This window comes from Schistocerca nitens, chromosome 6, assembly GCF_023898315.1.
Source record: "Schistocerca nitens isolate TAMUIC-IGC-003100 chromosome 6, iqSchNite1.1, whole genome shotgun sequence".
Taxonomy (NCBI): domain Eukaryota; kingdom Metazoa; phylum Arthropoda; class Insecta; order Orthoptera; family Acrididae; genus Schistocerca; species Schistocerca nitens.
The window spans coordinates 707862991-707875251 of NC_064619.1; positions in this window are offsets into that span (position 1 = coordinate 707862991).

The following is a 12261-nucleotide window of genomic DNA, read 5'->3' on the forward strand; positions in this document are numbered from 1 at the left end:
GGTGCATTTATCCGGAAATTAAGTTCTAAAATTAATGTTTGGCTTGCTCTGTTTTTAAGTTTTCCTTACTCTTGTAATGTTTGTCAAAATGAATAAAGTAGTGTGTTGAAGTACAACTGAAACCCACTAATATGGCCCTTTTCCACAAATGAAATTTTCTGTCCTGTCCTGCAGGTATAGCAGGGGATTTCACAGTTCTCTCGTACAAGTCGAGTAAATAATGTTTATTTAGATTACACTTGTGTCAACCAATCTTTTGTTTGCCTTTCCAGATTTCTGAGGCGACAAATCCTTTGCTCACGGTCACCTTCCACCCATTTGACGTTAGCGGCGAGGACGCAACATTTGGCTCGTCGGAACATAACAGTTACCGATTCTAATCATAACACTTACGACGCGAGCATTCATCTGACTTCGATTTTCTATAACTCAGAATCATTATTTACAAATCATACACGTCATCTTTCATTATGTAATTTTCAATGTAATACCGATTTTGACCTACATTCCGACCAATATTTAAATCGTCTCGCTTTGGGTCCTATCACTGCTCCTCAGCCTCTTTCTTACAATGACGCCTGAGTCAGTGTCCTTCTTGAACACGTTTACATTTATAACTGTACAGAAAGCTAATTCCTACCAGTTGTGATCATACGCCTACAGTGGTACGATGATGGCCAGCAAAAAAGGAAAGGAACTGTGCAACGAACGCATACAGAGATGATATATCTGATGTGGGCTCAACCATTGTTTATTCATTATCAGTATCGTAGTTGTGGTAGTTGTAGATTAATACCACCCCCACCAGTGTCTCACAGGCGGCAACAGGAACTCATGTTTCCGACAGACGCCGATAGCGGTCGTGCGAGAACCCGGCTGGTCCAATGATGGTTCAAATGGCTCTGAGCACTATGGGACTCAACTGCTGTGGTCATAAGTCCCCTAGAACTTAGAACTACTTAAACCTAACTAACCTAAGGACAGCACACAACACCCAGCCATCACGAGGCAGAGAAAATCCCTGACCCCGCCGGTAATCGAACCCGGGAACCCGGGCGTGGGAAGCGAGATCCAATGATAAGCGCTCGCTGAGTACCCCGCCTTCCGCGATTCCCACTTCGAGCGTAGTTTGCCGCCGCGATATGCGAGGATCGCCCATAAAGTACTGCGCAGCATTCTTTCAGGGCCGAAAACAATGCTACGAATGCGAAATATTACGTATGCATTATTTGAATCTCCTGAGGGAGCGCGCCAAGTTTCCGTTATTTCCGACAGATGGCGTAGCTACAGGACAGTTTCAAAATGGCGTCTGTACGTGATCTACGAGGTGTGGCTAGAAAAAAACCGGACTAGTACTGGTGAAACAAAACGAATGCAATAAGGCTGAAAGTCGCGTGGCCTGTCACGTGACTCTCGCTCCGCCTACTGCTCGAGTTTCATCTGCCTCCTGCACTCAGTCTGCCCGTGGCGTCTGTTTTAAGTAGTTGACGTTTTGTCTGTGCGTCGGAAAATGTTGAGTGTACAGAAAGAACAGCGTGTTAACATCAAATTTTGTTTCAAACTAGGAAAATCTGCAAGTGAAACGTTTGTAATGTTACAACAAGTGTACGGCGATGATTGTTTATCGCGAACACAAGTGTTTGAGTGGTTTAAACGATTTAAAGATGGCCGCGAAGACACCAGTGATGACACTCGCACTTGCAGACCATTGTCAGCAAAAACTGACATCAAAGGGATTGTGCACATTGATTGGGTACCAGAGGGACAAACAGTGAATCAGCATTCTACATTAGCGTCCTGGCTACCCTACGTGAGCGAGTACGGAGAAAACGGAACGATTTGTGGAGAAAAAAGTCATGGATCCTTCACCAAGACAATGCCCCAGCACACAGTGCGTTGTCAGTGAAGACGTTTTTGGCAAAACACAACATTCCCATCTTAGATCATCCACCCTACTCACCTGATTTGGCCCCCTGTGACTTTTTTCTTTTCCCTAAAGTCAAGTCAGCTTTGAAAGGAACTATATTTGAGACTGTTGAAGCAGTAAAAGAAAAAGCGACGGAAGTAATGTATGGACTTACCGAAAATGATCTGCAGCATTGCTATGAACAGTGGAAAATTCGTATGGAGCGGTGTAGAGACCGAAGAGGAGAGTACATTGAAGGAGATAACATGAAATTGTAAATAATTGTAAATAAATGTTTTTTTCCAGCATCAGTCCGGTTTTCTTCTAGCCGCACCTCGTACTTTACAAGCAACGCGCCATCATTGAATTCCTCACTGCAGAGAAAGAAATTGTGGGGAATATTCACAAACGATTGTGCAAAGTCTATGGAGCATCTGCTGTCGACAGAAGTACAGTTAGTCGCTGGGCACGGAGGGTGAGGTCATCAGAAGGCGGTTCGACGCAGCTCCACGATTTGCAGCGGTCGGGAAGACGATACACGGCTGTCACACCAGACACACCTTACCTAGCCCCCTCGGATTTCCACTTGTTAGGGCCATTAGAGAATGCCGTTTGTGGGAGAAATTTTGAGGACGATGAGGAGGTGATTCACACAGTGAAGCACTGGCTCCGCCACCAGGACAAAGATTGGTACCAACAGGGCATACATGCCCTCGTTTCGTGCTGGAGGAAGATCATATACCGGGTAGAGATTACGTGGAAAAATAGGGTGTGTCGATAAAACACCATTCTTTCGTGTGTGTAATTCTCTACATCTACATTTATACTCCGCAAGCCATCCAACGGTGTGTAGCGGAGGGCACTTTACGTGCCACTGTCATTACCTCCCTTTCCTGTTCTAGTCGCGTATGGCTCGCGGGAATAACGACTGCCGGAAAGCCTCCGTGCGCGCTCGAATCTCTCTAATTTTACATTCGTGATCTCTTCGGGAGGTATAAGTAGGGGGAAGCAATATATTCGATACCTCATCCAGACCGCACCCTCTCGAAACCTGAACAGCAAGCTACACCGCGATGCAGAGCGCCTCTATTGCAGAGACTGCCACTTGAGATTGCTAGACATCTCCGTAACGCTATCACGCTTACCATATAACCCTGTGACGAAACGCGCCGCTCTTCTTTGGATCTTCTCTATCTCCTCCGTCAACCCGACCTGGTACGGATCCCACACTGATGAGCGATACTCAAGTATAGGTCGAACGAGCGATTTGTAAGCCACCGCACACGCCCAGATATTTTAGAGAAGTAACTGCTACCAGTGTTTGTTCCGCTATCATATAATCATACAATAAGGGATCCTTCTTTCTATGTATTCGCAATACATTACATTTGTCTATGTTAAGTGTCAGTTGCCACTCCCTGCACCAAGTGCCTATCCGCTGCAGATCTTCTTGCATTTCGCTATAATTTTCTAATGCTGCAACTTGTCTGTATACTGCAGCATCCGCGAAAAGCCGCATAGAAATTCCGACACTATCTACTAGGTCATTTATATATATTGTGAATAGCAATCGTGTTGGCCGATTATCACAGTAACGGAGGAGTATGGACTTTTTCAAGTCATTTTCTCATTATGTTCAATAAAGAATTGTTGAAGGAAAACAATGCGGTGCATTACTTCCTGGGCAACTCTCGTAGGATGGTCGGCGGCAGCTAAGGGCCCAGTCTCGGTCACAGCCTTCGACGTTCTTCAGCCAGCCATCGACAGTTCGCTTCTGGACTAGTTGTGGGAGCCTCACACTGCACAACTCTCTTTTTTTGTGTTTTGCAATAAGTTAAATTTCTCTGCTGTTTCTTTTTCCGTAAAGTTTCTTCACAAGGTAAGTGAAACTTGTGTCTATCATATTTTCACGTTCGCTAATCATTTCTACTGCTGTCCAGTTTGCCTACGACGGCAGCGTTGGCACCGCTCTGTGGCCCACCTCCCCTTATTGTTGGTGTGGTGTCACCGCCAGACAGCACACTTGCTAGGTGGTAGCCTTTAAATCGGCTATTTCGTATTTCAAGACACGTCACACAGTTCGTTGGGAGTCTCAGTTTCAAATTTGCACCGTCTGGTTGACTCTGAAAGACTCCGTATTACACCTTGCTGTATGACAATAGCTTTTACTTCACATCTTCCTGATCCTGGACGACGTACATTTCCTTGACGTTTGCTACTGGTCCAGTGTCCAGAAAATTTGGATAAACGTGGTGACCTGTTAAACGACTGGCTAGGTCACATGCAAATCGATTCTGAAACAATAGATAGGTCACCGTCGGTGAACCACACATCTCCATGAAGTTTGCTGTAATTCTTATTTCCTTGAATGTACATCGGTCCGTCGTTGTGGAACCATACCTATGAAAGAAAGTGACTCCTCTAGCAGGAAACCTTAATAGATGCAATCTTTTCTTACATACTGACGCAGCCATCTGTCAAGTAATTATTGACACCATTTTTAATTTATGTAATGTAGGTGTTTATTTGCGTTCTTAATGTAACGTTGATAAGTATTTTTCTATATTGTTTGTATACGTCGGACCCGCGTGTCGCCACTATCAGTGATTGCAGACCGAGCGCCGCCACACGACAGGTCTAGCCTAGAGAGGCTCCCTAGCACTCGCCCCAGTTGTACTACAGCCGACTTTGCTAGCGATGGTTCACTGTCTACATACGCTCTCATTTGCAGAGATGACAGTTTAGCATAGCCTTCAGCTACGTCATTTGCTACGACCTAGCAAGGCGCCATATTCAGTTACTATGTATCCTGAACAGATAATATTGTGAATCATGTACCGTCAAGAGCGACGTTCATCATCAATGGATTAAAGTTAAGTATCAAACTAATTATGTCCGCTTTCTGAATTCTAATTCCTTGTCATGTTCCAGACCTCACGTCAATATAGTTCTTCCCTCCTCACGCCAGTCTGTGTGAGCTAAGACGCGTTCATTTCGGTCTCCTCTCGTAACACTGTGTTGGCTCTTCTGCCAACACAACAGTTGTGACCTGTCGCCCGGGGTGGCCGAGCGGTTCTAGGCGCTTCAGTCTGGAACCGCGCGATCGCCACGGTCGCAGATTCGAATCCTGCCTCGGGAATGGACGTGTGTGATGTCCTTAGGTTAGTCAGGTTTAAGTAGTTCTAAGTTCTAACGGACTGATGACCTCAGAAGTTAAATCCCATAGTGCCCAGAACCATTTTTTTTTGTTGTGACCTGCTTCAAATTTCGCGGCAGTGTGAACACTAGGACGTTTGGCCGATTATCACTGCAACGGAGGAGTACGGACATTTTCAAGTCAAAGCACTCGCAATCTGAGCACTGTACGCCAACGTTAATCTGTAGACAGTGTAGTGGTTTCCGTGGTGTGACTGGCGAGTGGTCCAGTGGAGCAGAGGCCGGCGGAGCGAAGCAGGACAGTCTGACAGTGCGCGGGCGGCCGCTCTGAAATATGCAGCAGCGACGGCGACGGCGGCGGCGACGCGTAGGCTGGAGGCAGCGGGACACAGTGCGTGGTGTGGCGTGGAGTTGCGTGGCCAGGCGAAGCGAAGCGAGGCGCGGCGGCCGATCGATGGCGGCTTCCGCTGCGGATGTGGGCCGCCTGCGTGCTCGCTCTGCCACGACCGGCCGACTCTTCCACGTTCCCGCACTTTTCACACTCACACACACGACCTGAAGTCAGCTGCGGGCAGACCAGAGGCGGCTGTCGCCTCCTCTCGGCAGAACGTTTGACATTCTCCACTTCCACATTCTACTTGCCAAAGTGAGCAGTATAAATTTCTCTCACAGTGTTCTGCAACAGTTTCGCTCGTACCTTACGTCTAGGCCACAGTGCGTCGTATCTGAGACCGTAGACTCGCAATGGAGACGTGTGGCAACAAGCGGCCACCAGGATTCAAAATCAGGTCTTTCAGCGTTGGTGTGTAACGGATCGATGTCAAGCGCTATTCTTACGACTTCGGAAATTATATAACCTACCAGGGACTCCAACCCAGATTCTTCAAAGAATCGAACTCCCGGGCGTAAAACAGCTTAAAATGTCATATAATTTTACAAATTAGTTAATGCGTTAAATATTTGGCGTTAGCCGTGTAAAGACGCATGTGAATACGCGAAAGATTTGAAATTAGGTTAAAGTTTGTTGGAAGTGTTGTTCAAATGTGTGTTAAATCTTATGGGACTTAACTGCTGAGGTCATGTCCCTAGGCTTATACACTACTTAACCTAAATTATCCTAAGGACCAACACACATACACCCATGCCCTAGGGAGGACTCGAACCTCCGCCGGTGTTGGAAGTCCTACACTGGGTAAGCATAGCGTAGCGATGGGAAAAACAGACCAATTAAAACCTATACCGGTATTTTATTCCTGAATAACCGATATTTGTTTGGTCTCGGTTATCAAAGGTGTTTTTTAAACATCCAATGAAATACTGAAATATCAGTTAGTCAAACAGCAGTGCTAAAATTTTTCGTTTTTAAATAAACCGTTTTTTTTAAAAAAAAGGTTAATTTTTACTAGGAAAATTTGCATTGGTTTGAAATATTGCTTTATTACAGAAAATGGGAAAGGCGATCAGTGTTATTTTAATAACAATGCCAGGAGAAACGAGCGACACATGGCATAACAATTGGTACAGCACTGCTGAGACAGTGTTGTCCCTGTTGTCGTGTGTCGTGGCTTAAAATACGACTGTGCGAGCAGTCCGTAAGACTTGCCACCAGATGGTCTATACGGTACTATACTCGCTGTCGGCCCCGGACACCCGTTGTATTGAAGAATGGCACCAACCTTAGTCTGGAAAAATTTTTACGATGCGACGTGGCAATGAAGTACAATGCTTCATTTTTTTAGAAGATTAAGGATCTGTCTGCCACTTTTATCAAATAATAAAAGAGGGGAAAATATGGTGACGATAATAAATTAAGAACTTAAGATTTCATTCATAGTGTACAATAAAGACAGAAAGTACCAGAATGAGATTTTCACTCTGCAGCGGAGTGTGAGCTGATATGAAACTTCCTGGCAGATTAAAATTATTTTCCGGACCGAGACGCGATCTCGGGACCTTTGCCTATTGCGGGCAAGTGCTTTAACATCTGAGCTACCAAAGCACGACTCACGACCACTCCTCACAGCTAGAAAGTAGATGATTTCTGCTTGTATCTACTTATTATGCTTTTATCTGCTTGTAGCCATTGGAAATCCACAAATTAACGCAGAAACAGAGGTCTTCAACATCAGTTTCCATCCGTTAACGTCGCTATTCGTAATGCTCAAATAATGGTATCGTTCTTGATTACAGCACCATTTTTGAGCAGAGTTTAAAATATTTAGAATCTACAGATGTATACTGTTTTATTTATTATCATAACAGTTGTTATTGTATATATCTTGAACTAAAAGAGTTAAAACGCCGAAATGATTGTAGGCCGAAATACTGTGGCAAGAAGTCGTCAACCGGTTGCAATCCCGAAACTTCATGGAATACTCTCTACGTCGGGAAAACTTCAAGAATCGCTCTACAGTTCCGTAGTGAGCCAGCCGCGGTGGCCAAGCGGTTCTAGGCGCTTCAGTCCGGAACCGCGCAACTGCTATGGTCGCAGGTTGGAATCCTGCCTCGGGCATGGTTGTGTGATATGTCCTTAGGTTAATTAGGTTTAAGTTGTTCTACGTTCTAGGGGACTGATGACCTCAGATGTTAAGTCCCATAGTGCTCAGAGCCATTTGAAGTTCCGTAGTGAAGCAACAGCAAAACTCCATTGTGAAAGTGAGCGAGTTGTTTAGGCGGCAGTTCTATGAGCTAATCGCGCTGCCTGGTCAGTTGTAGGCGTTTGTCTATTCTGGTACTTGGACTAAGTCGCACTAAGTTACACAGAGACTACAGTCGCGGGTCAACGGAAAACTTGTTATCATTGGCAGGACTGCATAAGGAGACTTAATTATTCATGTAGCGCCACCGTGCATATTTTTATTCATACTTTTATGCTTTCAGAGCACTCCCCAGGTCTCTTAACGTCATCAGTTGGTAACCACTACTTGCAAAATGCAACTGTAGTTACGCGTATTGCCTATGGTCAAGCTAGGACCTGAATTAGCTGTTCACTTCTGTTTCACATCTCTTTGTCAGAAATTGTATATTTCCGTTTATTCAGCACAACAGCCTAGTGGAGAGAGAGGGGGGGAGAGAGAGAGAGAGAGAGAGAGAGAGAGAGAGAGAGAGAGAGAGGTAACAGACCTCCAGCATTGCCATAAATGTGCTGCTTAAGGTGGGCTTCAGGGCCGAAACTGCCCCCAGAGTCACGGTTACCCCAGTCTGCCGCTGATGGGAGGTAGTGCGACGGGCGGCTTGTAGTGACTCAGCGGGTGCTTTGGAACGTTGTTAGAAAGACAGTTAGCTTCTGTACTTGCCCCAGTCTAAAGTAGAACAAAATGTCTCCCTCTTGAAGACGCTCTGTCGAAATATTGAAATTTCGTAAGGGTGGTGGTCACAATCTCGGCAAAGCGTAGTTAGAAAATGGATACTGTTCGGTGTTCATTAGTGTCAGTGGTGTGTAACTTGAAGTTTTTCCAAAAACCGAAATTGGATTTTTAGTAATGTGACAAACTGCTTTCTGCTTCCCAGAACGAAGGTCTTGTTGCAACCTCGCGGTCCACGTACACGAAGCTGGGTTCCAAACGGTGTTTAAGTGGCGCGCACAGCTGGTGTACACGCAGTTAGAGGTATTGAAAATTATTTGCTGAGATTCAGGCAGCAATGCTTTTCCGTGGTATAATTCATGGAGCGCGGTTACATTCAGCGGTAATTGTTTTTGTAACTGGTGACTGCAGCTAGCTGTTCGATTTGCAGGGTGACTTTGCATCTTTGAACGGTGTCTGCTCCTCGGAGTTCACTTTTCAATAGTGTTGTGTACGTAGTTCCGTGTAGTCAGCGCGTACACGACTTTCCCACTAGAGCGCGCCCCGCTAAGCACAACAGCACAGGCGCAGCGCTCGTCCGTCTCCGCACTACGAGATGGCGCTGTTTTAGAGACGGACCAAATTCTGCTTCCGCCGATCCGCGTATTAATATGTAACGTAGCCAATGAGATTGCTGCTAACGTAGAACCTTTTCTCCTCGCGGATCACACTCGCGCAGTGATACATGAACGCGCGAGGTATTATAACGAGTGAACAGTCCTCCGATTAGTCAGTCTGCATTTGTCTGCACCAGTCTGTACAAGTTCTACATTTGTCTGTACCAGTCTACAGTAAAGTTTCAGTCTGCGCCTAATAAGATTACCATATTCCTGTACATAGCCATGAAGATAAATGAACAGACACTTTAGTCAAGTATCAGAGATATAGGTGAGAATAAGATTAACGTACCAATACCAAAAGAACTTAAGATTGTCAATTGTAAATAGCATGCAGAACCAAGTTAAGTAATTTTTTGCTTGTTATTATTTTAATAAACGTGTGTGAAAATTAATTAAGTTTCGTTTAAAGTTGGTCACCGTCAATCTGCAAGTGGCATTTCTATCGTCTGACCTAACGGCAGAAGATAAACACGCCACGATAAGACCACGAGACATATTGCTGACACTCGCCTACTTCGTTAGAGCGACAAGTCAAATAATCTGATGGTGTATGTACCGAAGGTCTTACACTACGCACACTACAAATAGCACTTTCGGAAATGCTTTTTCCTTGACAATTGACAATATTCACTGGGCGATCCCAAAATTGGTACCAACATCCGTGCCAAACATAATTGTTTTTTTAACCTGGCAATCATTGCCACCTTATAGAAGGTGTTCCCACTTGAATGCACATTAAGGGAAATGGAGAGCTTCTTTTATAAGCGTGCATTTTCATTCAATAGTTAGACGCCGCTCTTAACTAGTATGTGATGGTGAGTGGTGATTGACATGGGTATTTCATGCATGATTATTAACTTTTAAAGATGGGCCTACACCAGTTAACTTGAGATTTAATAAAACATTATATGTTGCGCTAATTGTTCCACAGCCTTTTCAAATGATGCTCCCTATGCATGATTGCATAGCGAGCTACACTCCGTTTTCCGATCACAGCAGACTGAATCTTGCATCTCAGGGGTACGAGCTATAATATTAATGATATTTAAGAAAATAGAAAATAGTATTTCATTTATCACTTGTGCTGGTGTCAAGGCTTCGGATATGGTAAAATGCTGCATAGAAAATTTTTACTTGCTGAGTAATGAATTTTCATTCCGCCATCCAGCATCAGATTCCCACCAGACTGACAAGAACGTTGACCGACAGCATTGTTTAGAGGGCAGTGACCGATCTCAAAATTAAGCAGTTTGCGTAATTGCCTTGCCCGGATCGGTAAAAGAGATCTCAGGGACGCTGAAATAAATTTTATGAAGTAAATGGCGATTGAATACTAGAAGCGTTCGGCTGTGGACACCAAATAATTCGTCGGCTACTCTCCTCCGCTGCAGCCTGAAAAAATTCTAAATTGCAACATAATACAATGAGAGGTGACGTTAACGGAAGAGGAAAGTAGGTTCTTAATCCAAACACGGCTTTTATAAAAAAAAATTAACGTAATTATATAACGAAAAGATACAGATAGGAGAGCGACATTTACATTTTATGAAACAGTCATCGAGAGAGAGAGAGAGAGAGAGAGAGAGAGAGAGAGAGGGAGACAGACAGACAGAGAGAGAGAAAGAGAGAGATCACAGCTCCTGCTTTTATATAGCCCAAAACAAGCCATGGCGAGTGTCTTCAACTCTCTTTCCAGAGCATAAGTTTCGATATATAAATATCTTTGTGGAACATTCTTTATCGGAAAAGCAAAAAAAATACATCCCCTATGTTAAATCATGGACTTTTCTCCTTACTTTACAAAAATAGTTCAAATGGTTCTGAGCACTATGGGACTTAACAGCTGTGGTCATCAGTCCCCTAGAACTTAGAACTACTTAAACCTAACTAACCTAAGGACATCACACACATCCATGCCCGAGGTAGGATTCGAACCTGCGACCGTAGCAGTCGCACGGTTCCGGACTGCGCGCCTAGAACCGCGAGACCACAGCGGCCGGCCCTTACTTTACAGATTCATTTAAAGAGAGAAACTTTATTCTTAATCTATTTTAGCCTTAATTAAACGTTTATGACATATTCTATCAATTACTTAAAATGCCACATTTGAGAACAACTAAAACCACAACCATTCCACCACACAATAGAAATACAAATGGTTAATTTCATATCGTCATTCTAACTTTTTGCCAACAGCCTTGCCGCAGTGGTAACACCGGTTCCCGTCAGATCACCGAAGTTAAGCGATGTCGCGCTGGGCTAGCACTTGGATCGGTGACCATCCTGTGTGCCGAGCGCTGTTGGCAAGCGGGTTGCACTCAGCCCTTGTGAGGCAATCTGAGGAGCTACTTGATTGAGAAGTAGCGACTGCGGTCCCGCAAACTGACATACGGCCGGGAAAGCGGTGTGTTGACCAGATGCCCCTCCATATCCGCATCCAGTGACGCCTGTGGGCTGAGAATAATACGGCGGCCGGTCGGTGCCGTTGGGCCTTCTAAGCCTTGTTCGGACTGAGTGTGGTTTAGTTTAGTTTTCTAGCTTTTCGTTACTTTCAGTTTCTCCATCCCCGTTGTGCCTGCACCAATGGCGGGGACCCATCACGGCACGCCCTCGGCATAGCTCTCGATCTCCCTCGTATTAGAGCTGCAGCCTGCCTATTGTGGAATGTTTTGACGCAGCCTCCAGTTGGAATCGCCCCAGACACCCCTGGTGGGCCATCGAGCCGCTGCCCACTTGGCTGGCAGCGAGGAGACCCCGCGGCATTCGGTATCTGCCGCTGTCGGAACCTCGGCGGAACGTGTCCCGCGGCAGGCAGTGGCCGCGGATAAGAACAGCCGCCGGCCGGTATCAGGACACGCGACGCCGGGCCAGGCGACGGCGGCGCGGCGTGGCCCACGCCCGGCCGCTATCGCCGGCTGCTCTGCGCCACTTGCGCGCTGCCGCCCCGCTACGTCAGCAAATTACAAAACAAAGGCACGCGACGCCACACGAGGCGCACCACTGCCGGCCTGCACGCGACCCAGCCCGCGTCGTTCTGCTCTGCTCCGACGAGGCGGCGGGTGGCGACCGTAAGTCCGACGCACTTGTTAGGGAGTTTGGCAAGTCAACGGTGCTGATTTCGATCACATCACCGACGTCCAAAACATCGATAGCCGATAGTAACCAACCCAAAATATCGATTTCTTCAACATCGACGATAAATTTTTAAGGGGGGTAGGACGTCAAACGGGCCGAC